The following is a 19498-nucleotide window of genomic DNA, read 5'->3' as shown; positions in this document are numbered from 1 at the left end:
CAGTGCAGTCAGGCAGGTAAGGTTCTCCTGGCATTCGCCAAAGCCAGACTCGTCCATCAGACTGCCAGATAGAGAAGCTGATTGGTCACTCCACAGAATATGTTTCCACGGCTCCAGAGTCCAGTTGCTATTCTTTACACCCCTCCAGCCGACACTTGACATTCTGCATTTTGATCTTAGGCTTGTGTGTAGCTAGTGGATGTATTTTAGAATGAACATTAGTGGAGAAAAAAGTGGGAAAAAACGCAAAAAATTATCCACATTTGCAGAAGGTTTGCAAGATCTGATCTTCAGACTGATTTTTTAAATTATTATCATTAAAAAGAAAAATGGAAAAAAACTAAAAAAAATGTAAACTGAATGAAAGTTGATGATCTCCTATGAATATTAACCATATTATTATATGCCGTCAGCATGTTCCATAATATACAATAAAAACACAACTTTTGAATTTGCGTGATTGCACGATTGTGTCAATAGCTTGGGCCATAAAAAAAGAAAAAGAAAACGGGAAAAGGTGGAAAAAGAACTTAATTTGAAAAAAAAATACAAAAAATGAAGAATACTTTGAAAAAGCGAAAGAAAAATCGAAATGAAATTTACAGTCCCTTATATAAAAAAAGCTCAATATTTTATTAAACCATATCAGTATATTACCTAATGTGAAATGTATTTGCATAATTGAACTTTGCTTTCACCATAAAATAAAAGCTCTAAATAAATAAATAAACAAACAAATAAACAAACAAACAAATGAAAGCATACCGTGAATAGTTCTGTTATCTGGTCAGCATGAGTGAAAATAAAGTGAAAGACGGCGGCTGCGTTGATAACTTTTTTTTTTTTTTTTTACAAATTTAAAGTCCCTTATTTTCCCTCTGAAGATGGAATTACATTGGAATGTGTTTTCAGCTCGTTGCCTTTCTTCTGTGGCCGGTCCGCATCACTTTCAGCTGACCATTAATACAGGTCTCCTCGCGTGAAAGCACCCCCCCCCTCCATCACCACCACCTCCTCCCCCCTCCCTCCGCTCCCTCTCAGTCCGTGCTCGTGCCCGCTGGAGTCGCGCTGTCTCGCATTCCCAGACTCGCAGACTCCCGTCAGCTCCCAGCCCAACGCCATCGCTGCTGCAGAGCCTCTCCCGCAGCTCCAGCCCTGCGCAACGGCCGCATCCTCATCCTCATCCTCATCCTCACCGCGTTTCGGAGTGAGAAACGGAGGAGGGGGGTGGGTTTGGTTGGTGAAGGGGGGCTGCGGAGCCGTGGGTGGGATGCCTGCAGCTCTCTCTCTCTCTCTCTCTCTCTGGCTCGTGAGGAGTCTTCAGATCGCAAAATAAACGCAAGCGGGATGTACGAGCGGCGCGAGGATGGAAGGGATCGCGCTGAGGATTGGCTCTGACTGAGTTCGCGCGCGCGAGACTCTTGTAGGACACCCTTTCCGGACCCCGCGCCTCCACAACGGGCCTTTTCTCTCTCTTTTCTTTTTTGGGTGGGGGGGTGGGGGTGGGCGAAGGGAGGTGGGGGAGGTGGTGGGGGGCTTTTTTTTTTCTTCTCCCCCCCACAATTTTCCCACCTTGCACCCCAACGGGCCCTTATTTGGGGGGCTGGGTGGCGGGGGAGGGTGGGCTTCTCTGAGACCCTCCTCACCCTGGACTCCCCCGTCTTTGGATCGCGCGTGGATTAAAGTGCATATCGGAGGATTCCAGCGTCACCTTTGGGCGCAGCGATTTCAGAGCTGATCCAGAGCTCGCCATCACCACCACCACCACCACCACCACCACCTCCACCTCCACCTCCTCCCTGCATCGTCTCACTGGGATTTTGTCCTGTTTTAAAGTGGAGATTTGGGCTGAGATCCACGTCCCGAGGTGTGCGCGCGCGCGTGCGTGTGAGCGTGCGTTCTTTCTTTTTTTTTTCTTTCTTTTTTTTTTTGGTTTATTATATTTTTGATTTTTCTCGGGTTTATGTAAGTCGTTCTCTCATTGGAGACTATCGGCGCGAAGGAGCCGCGGAGAGGAGGCGTCCGGGGACGTGGACAGCGCCTGGTGCTGAAGCCGGTCCGGACGCGCCTGGTCCTGAGGTAACTGTCCCTCCTGCTTTTCAGTGCGTAGACAGGCTGCATTCAGGTCAGAGTAACGTGCCTGCAATACCAGTCCAGCCCCAGCGCCGCAGCCGCAGCCGCAGCCGCAGCCGCGGGGAGAAGAGGAGCCGCTTAGCGTGTGTTTGAGCGCCGCTACAGGCAGCTGTGCACCAGCCTCTGCTGCATTACCCCCTCCGCCTGCGGCCGCGCGCGCAGCTTCAACTTCGGGTTTTGGTTTGCTCGGTCTGGGCGCCTAATGGAAGGGTGGTGCTGCTGGGTTAGGGCAGGTGGCGCGGGGGTCTCTAACCCACTCCAAGAGGAGGCCAAGAGGAAAAAATAGAGCAACAAATAAATAAATAAAGAAATCAGTAAAATAGGCAGGACGACCAGCACGTTCGTTTATTCATTTTTTTGTTTGCTTGTTTGTTTGTTTGTTTACTGACTTTCTCATCTGCTTTTTTTCCCCATGTTTATTGATTTATTTGTGTGTTTACTTGTTTATTTACGAACCTTCTCACCCTGATCTTCACTTCCAAAACTTCCATTTTTTTCAAATGTAATATTTCATTTTTTTCAAAGTAATTTTTTTTTACTTGCTTATTTATTTATTTTCATTTATTTATTTATTTATTTTGCTTTATCGACCGTCTCGCCTTTTTATTTCGTATTATAATACTTTTCTTTTGTATTGTAGTTATTATTATTATTATTTCAGGCGTGTTGGCTGGCTCAGCCTTTCAAAGCCCCCCTGCTTGCCCACGTTTGCCAGCCTGTTGGCCGCTTAACTGCCCAGCCTGGCTGCCCTCACGGTGGCCTGTAAGGGCAAAGCTTTATAACGCTTTACAAACCTTTATTACAAAAAACACTAAACACACACACACACACACACACACACACATGGGTTTGGAAGTCGCGCCTGTTGGGGTCGCAGACAGTGGCCTCTGCCTCTACAGCAGAGCAGGCGGTGAGGAGGAGGGCAGTGAAGTGACCCGCAGTGCTGACCGTGACGGTGCGCAGCGAACGCGCGCATGAAGCTCTGCGCCGTTTGCGCGATTCTCTGCCGCAGCGTGAGGCGGATGGCGCCGGAGGTGCTGCTTCTGGGGTGTGTCTGCTGCAAGAGGCACAACTTTCGCTGAGTTCCAGGAGCCGCTGCTGGGGTTGAGCAGAGCCAGAGGGAGGTACTGAGCGCAGCGGCCACTAGGGGGCTCTGCTGCTCCCGCGTGATTATCACGCATTAAAGGGCAAGTTCTCTGTATCATAAACCAGGCCTTACTAAACCTGCTGTGTCCCAGCCTTTACAGTGGAGCACGGGTCAGAGCTGTGTGTGAGCTAGACCTTTAAAACAGCCAAAACATCTCCAGCACCAGGGCTGCCGGACGTGGATGAGCTGCTTTAAAGATTCATGAAATGCTTCCCTGACAGAACAATCACGGAGACGTAGCACAGCCTTTGGCATTGCATCCAGCGGTAATGTGGTTTTGGGGGCTTAATTTCATATCAGTGCACATTACGGGCAGGTTGTTGGAGAAAGCTGGTGATTAATCGAGATTACGTTGGTCAGTGCTGCTGTTGGGACGCTGATGCCTTTTCATTGACTTTTCCAAATTCATGAAGTATTCATGGGCTGCATATTCAGCCTGGAATGCACTGATATCATCTCCTACATGAGTGGAAGGAAGATTGTGGTCAGTTCATCAGGACATCAGTTAGATGGGACTGAATCCAGGGCACTATTAACATATCAAATTTCATATCATAAAGCTAGGGTGGCTATCTCACGTCCTGCAAGATTAGAATCAGAGCAGTTTGGTCATTTCTTCACTCTAAGCCGTAATTCTCCTGATTTGGCCAAGTTCAGTAGGTCTGCTGGACCATACCATGCTGGAATCTAGATGTCCAGGACCTACACTGGCCCAAAGAGTGCACAGGTATACTAGCAAACTTGAACTATACAGTGATTTCAGAAGAATGTTTGGATGTCAGAGCTACGAGGGCACTTTCTGAACAAACCAGTGGGCAAAAACCAACAAACAAACAAACAAACAAGAGCTGGGTAATATCAGCGCTTGGCAACTCTCCCGGTTTGCTCACCTGCTCCAGCTCAGTTTAGATGTGGCCCGAGTCACTGGGGAGAAGAGATTTGCCACTCTAGCAGTTTCCAGTGTTTCAAGGCGAATGTCACCCCAAAGCATGATTTGTTTTCTTCATCTCCTGCTCATTGAGCTCAGGGTGGCCGAGGCCATGCCATTTACTTACAAATGAAAAGCATCTTTCAAGAAACGTCTTTATTAATTGCTTCATTTGATGCATATACTTGGTTTTTTGGAATGAAACACCTTATTTATAGCTACTTTCGGAAAAATAATGGTGCTAGGCCGGAGCAATGCCGTAGAAGAACCACTTTTGGTTCCCGAAAGAGCTTTTCAGCTGTTTTTGTGTTTTGTTTTCAGCTGTTGAGATGAATTTGAGAGTGGTTTGATCTGAAATGCTCTGAATAAAGAGGATTGTTCACAGTGGTTGTGATAGGAACCAGACGTCTGAAGAGTTTGATGCCTCAGAAAGCTGCCAAACAAAACTATTAACGAGACATTTTTGCAGCACCTTTTGAAAGCCATTCGTGGTGAAGGGATACATGGTGTTGTTAGGCCTGTTCGTCCCCAAAATCATCATGTCTTTTCAGATTTACCTCTGTGTTCGCATCGCATATTAAAACTCAGAAGACCAGTGTGGGTTCACTGGTGGTCCTGGATGGTAAATAAAATGGCTATATTTGTGTGGTTGCCATGGTGACCCCTGGTTCCTGTCACCACCACAGTGAAGAGATCTCAACCATTTCACACCAAAACCCACTCAGAATGACTTTGTTTACATCTCAACAACTGAATTATGCATACATGCAAGGCGATATCGCTACTGATCCTGACAGTTGACCATGCACTGTACTTAAAAAGTAATACGTGGAGAAAGAAAGCAGAAATAATGCAAGGGAAACATTCATAGTGGCATACCAGGATAGTAGGTTGTTAAGGATGGTCAAGGTGGCTATTTGAGTGTGCGTGTCGTGGTCGGTGGGCCGACACACATGGGTCATCTTCCTCCGGCTTAACGGTCTGCTGTCTGCATTTGGTGACACAACACAACAATGCTGAGTCATAACATTACTCACATCACACACAGTTACTGACTCAGGAGGAAGAGCACATGGACGGGCAAAGATCTACACATTTACAACATCCACATGGATACAAAAAGCCATAAAAAGGTTTGAGCCAATCAAGAATGCCACCACTGAGCATTCTCATGATTAATAAGTCATTAGGCCAAACAAAAAAAAAAGGTAAAAATATGAACTAGACTCATAAATCAGTGTCCTCCCCTACCTTCCCTTGCTTATTTGTGAGTAAAGCCTCAGTTTGCCTACGCTAAAGTATAGGCTTCCATCAATACAGCTCATTGATATTAGCTTCTCGGCTACCATTAGTATAGTTTACTGATGCTAGCGCATGAGCTGACATCAGTATACATCATTCATTCTAACCAATGAGATCCTAAATATATAGCTTGACCTAAAGGCTTACACCGCTGTTATTTATTCATGTAAACCATTATGAGACCAGTTTAAGAGCCTATGGCCTATAGCTTACACATAGATTAGAAATAGTATAGTTCACTGATGCTAAACTATGAGCTAACATCAGGATTATTCATTGATGCCATTCAGCCAATTAACTTGTTTATGGAATATCATCCCATTTAGGCTAATTTATAAATGAAGATCTGTTTACTTCATTAACTTCCAGGCAAGCATCAGTATAATTCATACATGAGCAAAGCTCAGTATGTGTAGTTTCTGCTTAGCTAGACATTAAGATCAGTTTAGATAATTATTGATAATCTCTAGTTTAAGATCAGTATACTTAATTGTTGATAATCTCTAGTTTAAGATCAGTATAGATAATTGTTGATAATCTCTAGTTTAAGATCAGTATAGATAATTGTTGATAATCTCTAGTTTGAGATCAGTATAGATAATTGTTGATAATCAATAGTTTAAGATCAGTACAGAAAATTAGTGATAATTTCTAGTTTAAGTTCAGTATAGTTAATTGTTGATAATCAATAGTTTAAGATCAGTACAGAAAATTAGTGATAATCTCTAGTTTAAGTTCAGTATAGTTAATTCGTGAGAATCAATAGTCTAAGATCAATATAGATAATTATTCATAATCTCTAGTTTAAGATCAGTATAGTTAATTGTTGATAATCTCTAGTTTGAGATGAGTATAGTTCATTGTTGATAATCTCTAGTTTAAGATGAGTATAGTTCATTGTTGATAATCTCTATTTTAAGATGAGTATAGTTAATTGTTGATAATCTCTAGTTTAAGATGAGTATAGTTCATTGTTGATAATCTCTAGTTTAAAATGAGTATAGTTCATTGTTGATAATCTCTAGTTTCAGATGAGTATAGTTCATTGTTGATAATCTCTAGTTTAAGATGAGTATAGTTTATTGTTGATAATCTCTAGTTTAAAATGAGTATAGTTCATTGTTGATAATCTCTAGTTTAAAATGAGTATAGTTCATTGTTGATAATCTCTAGTTTAAGATGAGTATAGTTTATTGTTGATAATCTCTAGTTTAAAATGAGTATAGTTCATTGTTGATAATCTCTAGTTTAAAATGAGTATAGTTCATTGTTGATAATCTCTAGTTTAAGATGAGTATAGTTTATTGTTGATAATCTCTAGTTTAAGATGAGTATAGTTTATTGTTGATAATCTCTAGTTTAAGATGAGTATAGTTCATTGTTGATAATCTCTAGTTTAAGACGAGTATAGTTTATTGTTGATAATCTCTAGTTTAAAATGAGTATAGTTCATTGTTGATAATCTCTAGTTTAAAATGAGTATAGTTCATTGTTGATAATCTCTAGTTTAAGATCAGTATAGTTCATTGTTGATAATCTCTAGTTTAAGATGAGTATAGTTTATTCTTGATAATCTCTAGTTTAAGATGAGTATAGTTTATTGTTGATAATCTCTAGTTTAAAATGAGTATAGTTCATTGTTGATAATCTCTAGTTTCAGATGAGTATAGTTCATTGTTGATAATCTCTAGTTTAAGATGAGTATAGTTCATTGTTGATAATCTCTAGTTTCAGATGAGTATAGTTCATTGTTGATAATCTCTAGTTTAAAATGAGTATAGTTCATTGTTGATAATCTCTAGTTTCAGATGAGTATAGTTCATTGTTGATAATCTCTAGTTTAAGATGAGTATAGTTTATTGTTGATAATCTCTAGTTTAAAATGAGTATAGTTCATTGTTGATAATCTCTAGTTTAAAATGAGTATAGTTCATTGTTGATAATCTCTAGTTTAAGATGAGTATAGTTTATTGTTGATAATCTCTAGTTTAAGATGAGTATAGTTCATTGTTGATAATCTCTAGTTTAAGATGAGTATAGTTTATTCTTGATAATCTCTAGTTTAAGATGAGTATAGTTTATTGTTGATAATCTCTAGTTTAAGATGAGTATAGTTCATTGTTGATAATCTCTAGTTTAAAATGAGTATAGTTCATTGTTGATAATCTCTAGTTTAAGATGAGTATAGTTTATTGTTGATAATCTCTAGTTTAAGATGAGTATAGTTTATTGTTGATAATCTCTAGTTTAAAATGAGTATAGTTCATTGTTGATAATCTCTAGTTTAAGATGAGTATAGTTTATTGTTGATAATCTCTAGTTTAAAATGAGTATAGTTCATTGTTGATAATCTCTAGTTTAAAATGAGTATAGTTCATTGTTGATAATCTCTAGTTTAAGATGAGTATAGTTCATTGTTGATAATCTCTAGTTTAAGATGAGTATAGTTTATTCTTGATAATCTCTAGTTTAAAATGAGTATAGTTCATTGTTGATAATCTCTAGTTTAAGATGAGTATAGTTCATTGTTGATAATCTCTAGTTTAAGATGAGTATAGTTTATTGTTGATAATCTCTAGTTTAAGATGAGTATAGTTCATTGGTGCTAACCTACAGTTTTATATCTGCATAATCTCCCAACCTGTCAGAACTTGTACATTTCAGTTCTACATTTCCGACTCTAGACCTTTCAAAAATGCACAAGGAAAAATATTCATCTCCTCTATTTAGAAATGAAACGGACTCTGATAGATGCATCTCTTTGCCACAGTACAAGCTGAGAGCAAACAATACCGTTCCAACATCTGGTATTTAATTGCTTGTGTAATAGACATTGGGATAAATACGCTAAATTCTTAGCTTCTGGGAGAATTTGAAGGGTGCTTTGATGGTATTGACCACCTGTAGTGCTGGAGCTTTGCCAGACTTCTATCCAAATATACATTCCTATGAGAAAGGGTAAGTCAGGATTGCCTACCATTAGATGACAGCCTGCAAGGACTCTTTTACTGATGCAGTTAAAAATCTGCTCAGCTCTTTGGGTCTTTCCATCATGTCTTTCAACTTATCTTGATGTAGAACTTATTAACAAACAAAATAACAACTGATTTAATTTCCCCTGTAGATCCTTCATTAATTAAAGCACCTGGATTTAGCTATTCTGTATTTGGCATGGTACATAAAGCTGTGACAAGCTCCAGTTCCAGCTGTTCTTGATCTGAATTGTTTTAACATTGAATATCTGCTGATACTGAGTATGATGGAATGCTTGTACTTTGGTAGATAATACAGCTGCACAGCACATTTAGATTTATGGCATTTGGCTGACACTCTTATCCAGAGCGACTTTACAATTTGATCATTTTTTCACAGGTAGGCCAAGGTGATGTTTGGAGTCTTGCCCAAGGACTCTTATTGGTATAGTGTAGGGTGCTTGCCCTAGTGGGGGATTGAACCCCAGTCTACAGTGTGAAAGGCAAAGGTGTTAACCACTACACATATCAAGCAAATTAAATTCAAGTAAGGCATGTTAGGCTGTCAATCACTCTAAAAACCACAGATGCCTAATTTAAGTTTTAGTGCATGCTTAAGTTTTTTTGGACCTACTTTTTGAAATCACAAATTTATTGTTTAATATTGATTACCTTTGTAATTTGGGCCATTCTAGTGATTCTAGCCACTACTTTATCAATCCCACCAGGTAACGTCTATATGGCTACGATACAAATCCTGTTTCATTGTTAAGTTTTAAATTGGAATTAAACAGTTTAATTCTTGAAACACCCTGTGACCTATTGGCCAATCAGGAATCTTTTTTTTTCCCTTTGGTATCTACATAGATATAGCTAATCGAGCTATCCTATTGGCTATAACTTCAAGAGCTGAAGTCCTTAAGATCAAAGTTTAAAAACTTGCATAATTATGCAGTAACTGTGGAATCAACCAATCTTATTTTGATTTTAAATGGCTTGGACAAATGTCTGGGCAAAAACCCATCACTGAACATCTTCTCAAAGTTCTAGGTACGTCACTTCAGCCCATTAATTAGGCAGGCAAATTAATGGGCTTTCAGAAACAAGCAGACGTCAGCATTATCATAGAGGTGGATTTTTTCTATTGTATTTTGAGGGGTTTAATTATTTATATCTCAAATTGAAGGCCGAACTGCAATAGCCATCTTTTCCCACTGGACAAGGGATTGATGTAATCCTTCACTGACAGGATTACTTCACAATTGGATGTAGGCACGTGCATGTGTAGGGTCCAGGGGCAGACGGTGGGCTTGGGTTCCTTCCCCTCTTGCACCCAGGCTCTAGACGAGGTTGGTTGGTATGATTATTGTATGGTTTTGTCGCCTATTCCATTCTTTAAGCTCAGCGAGATTGACATTTAGCCTCACCACATGAACAGAGCTTGTGGAATTATTTGGGTTCTATGAGATACATCTCTCTTGACTGCCCCCTTCTGGAGCAGTTCTGACCACCTGTGATTGTCGTTAGTAACTCTGACCTGTCCCACATTGCTTGAAAGCCCAGTAAAGATTTTACAGGACTCTGTTTAGCTCTTAGAGTTATGAATGCATATTAAATACCAATTAAACAGCATGACTTTGCATGTTGGTGACTGGTGTTCAAATCCCTGCATAGGCAATAATGTTATTGGCTGCTTTGGGAAAAACTCAACACTACATTTCTACATTTTATAAACATCAGCATTGTATATACATACATGCAATAAGACATCAGCATTGGGAAAACAATTCTGTATTAGCACATCTCCAGTAAATAGAGATCAATGTGTTAAAATAGCCCAATAAAGCCAGGCCTAAAATAGCCTATATAGATCCGTTAAAGTATCCCTGGATTGGACAGCCCTAATCAAAACTAAACTAACCTTCATATCTGTTCCATTTCAACCGGTCCAATCATGCATCATAACACGAACCCATCTCTACACCTAGACTGTGAAATTTAGAGGTTTTATCTCTGAATTATTGGTGGTCACGTTTGCTATCCATGCACATTAGTCCTGTTTGTGTTGATAAGCGCGACAGCCTTCTGGCTGTGTGGATTTCACAAACAGCCTGAGAGCTGGGTGACGTGCAGGGTAGCTTGTGCTTATTATTGGCCTGTCATGTATAATTCAGCCTCGCTGTGTTGACCACCTCAGAACCTCTCTGTAGTCAGCGAGCGTTCGACATGGAGATTCAGGGGTGCTTTTTTGTCCTCGTCACATTAAGGCGTTACTAATGCTGTCACCAGAGCTAATGGACTTTGAGGCTTGGCGCATTTTCCCTGTGCTGTTGGTGGACTTGATGATCAGGCATCGCAGAGTAGGAGTAACTCATTCAGATCCACTGCTAATGCATGCATTGCGACGGGGATCCAAGATGATGCTTGGCACTAATGACCCCAGATGCATTTTAGCACTGTCAGATGGCTGAGATGATTGCTGAGGTCGGCTGACGTCATCCTGATATTAGACTGCATGTCTACAGTTTCATTAAAATTGCTTCTAGATGTGTTTCCCAGCCACCTTTCTAGCCCACGTTGCGCCACTTTCAACGCTTCTCCATCGAAACCCGTCTTAAGCTCAGCACTAAGTAATTCACTGAAGGACTGGGATGCATTGAATATGCACTTCTATTGCTTTCTCAACATGTCTGCATAATGAAGTCATTAAGATGTAAAGTTATTCAGAGTTTGATGAGAAATTCTTGAGAACACTTCCTGACCCGACATTGTTCGCTAGGGTGGTGATGAGAACCAGGCGAGAATTTCATGTCTCTTAAAGCTCCCTCGCAGAATTTTACAACACAAAATGGCAAAGAATATGTTGCCGGATGCCTGAAATATTGTTTTACAATAGTTTTGAAAAAAGCTTTTAGCCCAAAACACATATTTTTACACGTATTAATGGTGGAGAGGTAGATATACAACATTAAAAGGGAAGATAGTCCCCGAAAAATATTTTTCAGATTTAACACTGTTGTACCATTGTCAACAAGGCATATAACAACTCAGAAGATGTGTCGGTTTATAGGAAATGGCTAAATTTGTGTTGTAAACAGCAGCTCTCACCAGCACTGCTATGAAATCTGAGTCTGTAAGATTCTCTTCAGTGAGACATTTCATATCCAGGTCTTTATTTGCATCTTAATGATTGAATTTTTATTCATATGCAAAGTAAATCATGTTTTGTAGCTTGCAGAGAAAAGTTATTACAGTGTTATTAAGTTAAGTTAAGTGATACTTTATTAATCCCACAAACGGGGAAATTCCACCTCCGCATTTAACCCATCCGTGAAGTGAAACACCACATACACACTAGTGAACACACACACACTAAGGGGCAGTGAGCATGCTTGCCTGGAGCGGTGGGCAGCCCTATCCATGGCGCCCGGGGAGCAGTTGGGGGTTAGGTGTCTTGCTCAAGGACACCTCAGGCATGTGCTGTAGGCCCTGGGGATCGAACCGGCAACCTTCTGGTCACGAGGCTGGTTCCCTAACCTCCAGCCCACGACTGCCCAAAATGATATTATTATTATAGGGTTATTACATGTGGGCTTAAGATAACAGGCTGTTGGTCAACTCAGTCCTGAGAAAAGGATGGTTGCCAATTGTTTAGTACTCAAAACAAGCCAAAATGTTATAACAAGGTCTCGAGGTGATGGGATCACTTGCATGGATCTTTAAAGGTCAAGGCATTGCTTTCTTTGTTCAGGAATTTTGCCTGTGATTGATGTCAGTCAAGTTTGAGGTTCAGCACAGTTTGGAAGTGAACTGAGTGATTAATGAGTGTCTACGGATAGACAGAAACCGTGACTGATGGTGTTTTTTTAATAGAAGGTTTTAATGTTCTCATGTTAGGCAGTACTCTGCACTGGAGCATTCCATCCTTCATTGCTTATCATGCACTGTTAGTAATGAAGGTTCTCTTCAGGTACATTTTTGTGCATTAAGGTTCAAACAGTGTAAATGTTCCCTCAAAGGTTCTACGGTGGTTCTAAGGTCTGATTGTGAAGCTTAAATCAGTTTCTCCAGGTGAAAAGTTGATATTTGTACCTTTTCATAACCGAATGTTTTAAAACATAACAGTAGAATAAAAGCCTGGAGGCGAGACGGGGTGTGTGGAGTCAGTCCAGCTTAGAACAGATCATCTCAGTGGATTATGGTTCAGTTATGTTCCCTGACTAAAGACACTGAGATGGAGCCTTGAGGGAACCACCCCAGTGACAGTTTACTACCTTTATTTCTGACAGAATTTATGATTCTGCATCATTTTGATTTTTCGTTTAGCATCTACGCTCTTTAAGGGATGGTTCTTCAGTAAAGACAACAGTTCTATACAGAGCCATGAACACTCAAAGAACTATTTGCATGACTAAATGGTTCTTTGCATGGTGAAATCTTTCTGATTGATGGAAAATGTGTTGATTCTGCTATTGTTATGATGTCAACAACTGAAGAACCCTTTTTGGCGCTATAATCATGATGCAAAGGATAACCTTATCATACAAATGGTTCTTTAAGTGTTCATGGTTCTACGTACTAAAGTACACCTGAATAACCATCTTTTTAAAGAGTACAGCATGCATGATGCAACTGTTACACAACCACTGGCAATCCCTGTGGTGTCAACCAATTATGACCACTGGCACTGATCTATAGCCTAATAAATACAACCGATCTAGCACTGGTCTAACTCTGTCCTTGGCTGTCAATCAAAATTGCAAGGAAAACAGTGATTCTGTCTTGATGTAGCACTAAATGGATGCCAGGGATAAGGTATTTTACCTTTTTTTTTCCAAGAGAAAAGCCAGCTTCACTAACTAGAGCGTTTCGCTTGTTGTTCTCCTTATCTGATCAGCCTTTTCTGTTGTTCGAGTAATTCCTTCTCTCTGCGGAATGACTTGAAGGAAAAACCCCAAAGCAGTTGTAGTTTTTCCTCCTACCTTCAAGATACATCATCAAAAGGGAGTTCTCTTGTTTCTAAACTGGCGAGTATCACTCCAGAGACTACCGCGGCACCACTGTGCGCATGTTCACGACAGATGTAGCATTACATTTTTCATTGTGTCCCTTTAAGCAAGTCTATCTCTTTCATGGAGCCACTGTCTGTCTAGATTGCATCCCTCTAAATGATATGTAGCACTTTTTGACAGCCCCTTGGCCTTGACTCCATTAAAAGCTGGTCTCTGCAGTCTCTTCTAATTGTAATTAATATTGCATGTCCTAATGGTTCTGGGAATCCCGGTTGCTATATCTAATTGCCATGCGTTGTTTCTTTAAAAGTATTAAATTGTATGCAGCGTGCTGGCGAAAGGCTGGTGTTAGCAATTCGTTGCACAGAACACTATCTAGGGGTCTGTAGCAGAGACCGTGTTGCATGATGGCATGAATAATCACACGGAATCAATGTCCTCCGTCCCCATTAGCAGAGCTTACGGCTAGAGACAGATCGCCCGTAATCCAGCGCTTAGCATTCATTGTATGTGAGCTGCACGTTTTGTGTCTTTGACTGATCTGGAGCTATTTATCTCTGCTGATGATTGGCTGATGGGGGTATCGGGGCAGGCGCTAAGCAGCTTTGAGGCAGAGACCGGGGAGGAGGCTTTTTTAGCCGCAGATAATAACGGTTAAATCCTGGGATAGAGGTTAGCACGTAGCGTTAGCTCTGTGATCACTGGGCAAAACAGCCATAGGCATGGCCTGGAGGAGAGAGGCATATCTGTCTGCCGAGGTTAGAAGGTCCATTCAAATTAACGTGTTTTGTGAGATAGTAATTAAAGCAAGTTCAGTGATTTCAGTGATTTTCAGAGTAGCTGGTCTTGTTTCTTTGCTTGTATTAGTTGTTTGCAATTTTTGTTACATATTTTGCAGATTTCAGGGTTAAGTTGGGGTGAAAAGAAGTAAACACAACTTGTGCGGCCAACTAATTAAAGAAATCCAAACACTTTTCTACAAATGTTATGGTGGACTTGCTATATGTAGTCAGCACTTAGCGAAACCCCATGTGGCAGATGTGGCTTGTTGTGAGTCTTTCTATCCTGTTTTAGGAATATTCACCCAGTCGCTTCTCGTTCTTTGATATTTTTGGGCTGTCTTGCATGCACAGACTGTTTAAGACCAATTTTTAATGATATTCAAGTCAGGGGATTGTGAGGGAAAGTATTTCATGATGCATGTCACTGTTTTTCAGTTTTTGACATCATTTTAATAATTCATGTTGACTTTCATGAAGAATGGACCAAAAATAATGGCCCAAAAAGATTTCGGGCTCCACTGATTTACATTAAAAGTAAAGTCGTTTTTTTTCCTTTTCCTGTAAACCATTTTGGAGATACGAGGTTTTCTTCTGACAGCAGCATTTGGATGTTGGATGTTGGATGATGGGGTATATTTTGGATCATTTTCAAGTCACAGAAGTCTCGTCATCAGTTTTTAGAGTTCTGATACATTCTGTCACATTTATTACCAGAATTTGTGGATATTTAGTGAAATCCATTCTTCCATCTATCCATGTAGTGTTTGTTATGCTACTGGATGCCTCACAAACTTTCATCAAATGCTGCTCCCTCTTTCTCCAAGTATAGCTTTGATGATTGCGGCCAAACAGGTCCAATTTTTGTTTCATCAGTCCACAGTCCTTGTTTTCGAAATGCCTGTGGCTTATATAGACATTGTGATGCCCGTTGGGTCATTTGCTGTCATATGGGGCTTTTGCTTTGCCTTTCTGGCCAGAATATAAGCAGTTCCATCAGTTTTCCTAATGTTCCCAGTCTTACCTCAATTTCCAGAGTCCCCCTTAACTGCCATTTCTTAGTGACATTTTGGACATTGGAAACTGTAATTTTTTGCACTTCTATAAGTGAAGCACAGTATCAATTTTGAAACTGACGTTTGAAACCGAAATGACACCAGTGAACTTCAAATGTCTAACTCCCTGCTATGCGTTACTACCCATGTTTGGCGTAGGTGGTATCATCACCAAAAAAATAGCAACTGGGCAGAAATAAGCAAAACTGCATCCAAAGAAAGGAGCAATATGGCAACATTATTCAGGGGTTAAGCAAAAATGCAGGCTACAGCAAAATTAGCCAATGTCACAGTCTGATCATGTTTTATTAATATAGTATATGTATCCCTGTTTAGTTAGGGTTAGGATTAGGGCCAGCCTTAGATGCAGTCGTGTGCTAGAGGTTAGGAAACTGGAAGGTTGCCAGTTCAATCCCCAGAGCCGACAATACATGACTGAGGTAGCCTTGAGCAAGACACCTAACCCCCAACTGCTCCCTGGGTGCTGCCCACCGCTCCAGGCAAGTGTGCTCACTGCTCCCTTGTGTGCTCACTATTGTGTATGTGGTGTTTCACTGCATGGATGGGTTAAATGTGGAGGTGAAAATTTCCCCATTGTGGGACTAAAAGGGTCTCTTAATAATATAATATAATATAATATAATATAATATAATATAATATAATATAATATAATATAATATAATATAATATAAAAGGCATGCTAAGGTCATGAAGTTGTGATAATATGCATCCTCCAGAAAACTGGATGCGTGGCAGCCCAGGAAGTGGCTATTTTAATCCAACACTCTTAGAAGTCATTTCCAGTGGTGGTGGCATTGTTCCGGACACTTTCGGTATGCCGAGCACTTGCATTCCATAAAAAAACCTCAGGGATGGACTGGGAGCCTGCAGTGGGTTGATAAGTTGTTTGAAAGAAAAAGGAGTGCCGTTGTCCATCAGAGGAGTGCATATGGGCGCTGGTCTGCATATTCATTATAAAACACACACACACACACACACACACACACACACACACAGTGCCTTTCAGTTTCTGCATTTTGGCGAGCACTCTCAAATCATTTGCTGCCTCAGAAAAAGTGGTGGAGAGAAAAAAAAAATCCCAAGAATGAGTCTTTCCAGACCCTGGCACAAAGAACAGTAAGAAAAAACAGGCGAAATCTAATTAAGAAGAACACAAACAAAGAGAACAAAGAAAATAAACAAAAGCAGGCGAGCACAACAGGGGGTGAAAAAAGAGAACTTTTTATGGTTGCTTTAAGGTAAATGGCCATCTGCCTGTGCTAAGCAACACATGCCAAAGGCTCAAAAGCAAAGGGACAGAACACGGACTCTCGAGGCAAGTTAGGAATCGTGCAACAACAACGCTGTTTAATAATCAGCCGTGAGTCACCAAGGCAGTATTTTACTTTTTAAAAGGGATAGCTTTCCTTTGCCTAAAACGGTGTTGAATTGTTGAGTAATCTAAAATAGACCTGCTTGTGGAGTTTATGACACAATTATCTTCAAAAATGGATAAAAGAATGCACAACCCCAATTCCAATGAAGTTGGGACGTTGTGTAAAACATAAATAAAAACAGAATATGATGATTTGCAAATCCTTTTCAACCTATATTTAATTGAATACACTACAAAGACAAGATATTTAATGTTCAAACGGGTGAACTTTTTTGTTTTTTGCAAATATTCACTCATTTTGAATTTGATGCCTGCAACACATTCCAAAGAAGTTGGGACAGGGGTGTGTTTACCACTGTGTTACATCACCTTTCCTTTTAACAACACTCAATAAGCGTTTGGGAACTGAGGACACTAATTGGTGAAGCTTTGTAGGTGGAATTCTTTCACATTCTTGCTTGATGTACAACTTCAGTTGCTCAACAGTCGCTGTTGTAACATGTGCAGAATGTGGCTTGGCATCGTCTTGCTGAAATAAGCAGGACGTCCCTGAAAAAGACGTTGCTTGGATGGCAGCAGATGTTGCTCCAAAACCTGTATGTAACTTTCAGCAATTAATGGTGCCTTCACAGATGTGCAAGTTACCCATGCCATGGGCACTAACACACCCCCACACCATCAGAGATGCTGGCTTTTGAACTTTGCGCTGATAACAATCCGGTCAGTCCTTTTCCTCTTTGGCCCGGAGGACACGACGTCCATGATTTCCAAAAACAATTTGAAATGTGGGCTCGTCAGGCCACAGCACACTTTTCCACTTTGCGTCAGTCCATCTCAGATGAGCTCGGGCCCAGAGAAGCTGGCGGCGTTTCTGGGTGTTGTTGATATATGGCTTTGGCTTTGCATGGCAGAGTTTTAACTTGCACTTGTAGATGGAGCGACGAACTGTGTTCACTGACAGTGGTTTTCTGAAGTGTTCCAGAGCCCATGTGGGAATATCCGTTACAGAATGATGTCGGTTTTTAATGCAGTGCCGCCTGAGGGATCGAAGGTCATTGGCATTCAATGTTGGTTTTCTGCCTTGCCGGTTACTTACAGAGAATGCTCCAGATTCTCTGAATCTTTTGATGATATTATGGACTGTAGATGATGAAATCCCTAAATTCCTTGCAATTGCATGTTGAGAAACATTGTTCTTAAACTGTTGGACTATTTGCTCACACAGTTGTTCACAAAGTGGTGAACCTCACCCCATCCTTGCTTGTGAACGACTGAGCCTTTCAGAGATGCTCCCTTTTAACCCAATTAACTTGTTCACCTGTGGAATGTTCCAAATAGGTGTTTTTTGAGCATTCCTCAACTTTCCCAGTCTTTTGTTGCCCCTGTCCCAACTTCTTTGGAATGTGTTGGAGGCATCAAATTCAAAATGAGTGAATATTTGCAAAAAACTATAAAGTTTATCTGTTTGAACATTAAATATCTTGTCTTTGTATTCAATTGAACATTTTTTGCAAATCAACGTATTCTGTTTTTATTTATGTTTTACACAACGTCCCACCTTCACTGGAATTGGGGTTGTACATTTGTCCAGTTTTATGGATAAACGTTTGTCATTCCATGGCAAATCCACACATAGAAGTCTATTTGTGCATACTTACCAACTCAACATGGTGTAAGGCAAATGTAAAATGATTGTCATGCAGTTACAACCATGCTAATTGGTTGAATATAAGTTCTTATTACTTGTTTCTTTAGCCTCATAACTAAAGTAACATGTGGTCATTTCTTGGCTGTGCTTTTTTGACTACTGTTACGGAGTGATGAGCAAGCCTTTTGCACACATTTGAGTTTCCCCAAAAAAGTGTCCTGATTTTCCAGTGTAGGGAACAGTAATTGACAGATGATTTCAAACAGTGTCAATGACTGCGGCATAACTACTGCAAGGGAACATTTCAAATGACAACGAAAATGACAGCTTCCCCTTGTAGGATTCTGAAGTGTAACAACAGTTAGCTTTCTTCAACACTGCAGCCCTGAAATTTCCCTCTTACTTAAAATGCATGTACACCAGGGCAAGAATGTTCAAGTGGATCCTTCACAATCTAAAACATGATGCATTCATTATTTATAAATCTAAAATCTTAAATAGGTGGTCTAATGAAACATAAATGTTAACAGTAGTTTCTAGTGGCTGGAGTGGCATGCCTTGAGAGCACCAGCATGTTTGAGACATAAGAACAGCAAGTACATTTGCATATGTATTCATTTTAGTTATTGAAAGTCATTTTGTATGGAGGGAGAATTATTTATTTATATACTTATTTATGAATTTAGCATTTGGGCTTATAAGATTGTAGTTATGCCACTGATTAGGCACATTCCCATTTTGGACAGTCCTCATTTTCTGTTAGTTACTCAAAATGTTCCCAAATCTCGGTAGGGAAAGACATACAGAAAAAATGAGTGAGAGAGAGGTGGTTGGTTACAAAAAGACAAGGCAGAGAGATTTATGGGAAAAGATAAGCTGTCTATGAGGTTCTGAGGGCTGTGGGGTGTTTCACAGCTGTCAGAGGTGCCATTGAAGGGAAAATCAGCATGAAAAGAAGGAACAAATGAAAAAGTTAAGGCTTCATCCAGGCATGGGCTTGTTTCTTGCCAGCAGGTACAGAGGCCAGAGAAAGGGAGTGAGGGGGAAAGGACACATAGGCAGGCAGTGTGAGTGAGTCACAGATCTGTAGCTCTATTAGATCAGAATGCGGGGAACAGACATCCCA

At 40.4% G+C, this 19498-nt stretch overlaps 1 protein-coding gene across 1 annotated transcript in view; it reads left to right on the top strand.

The window, feature by feature from the left end:
- The first annotated feature begins 1610 nt into the window (after positions 1-1610).
- The window catches only part of lrfn1 (leucine rich repeat and fibronectin type III domain containing 1), a 238416-nt gene continuing 220528 nt past the window's right edge, over positions 1611-19498 (top strand). Inside the window, exon 1 of the mRNA XM_017719121.2 lies at positions 1611-2079. The gene's annotated coding sequence lies outside the window, so the exon portion shown is untranslated. The remainder of the gene's footprint in view (positions 2080-19498) is intronic.

Source organism: Pygocentrus nattereri, chromosome 17 (assembly GCF_015220715.1).
Source record: "Pygocentrus nattereri isolate fPygNat1 chromosome 17, fPygNat1.pri, whole genome shotgun sequence".
Classification (NCBI taxonomy): Eukaryota; Metazoa; Chordata; class Actinopteri; order Characiformes; family Serrasalmidae; genus Pygocentrus; species Pygocentrus nattereri.
This window is presented reverse-complemented; position numbering and strand designations above follow the sequence as displayed.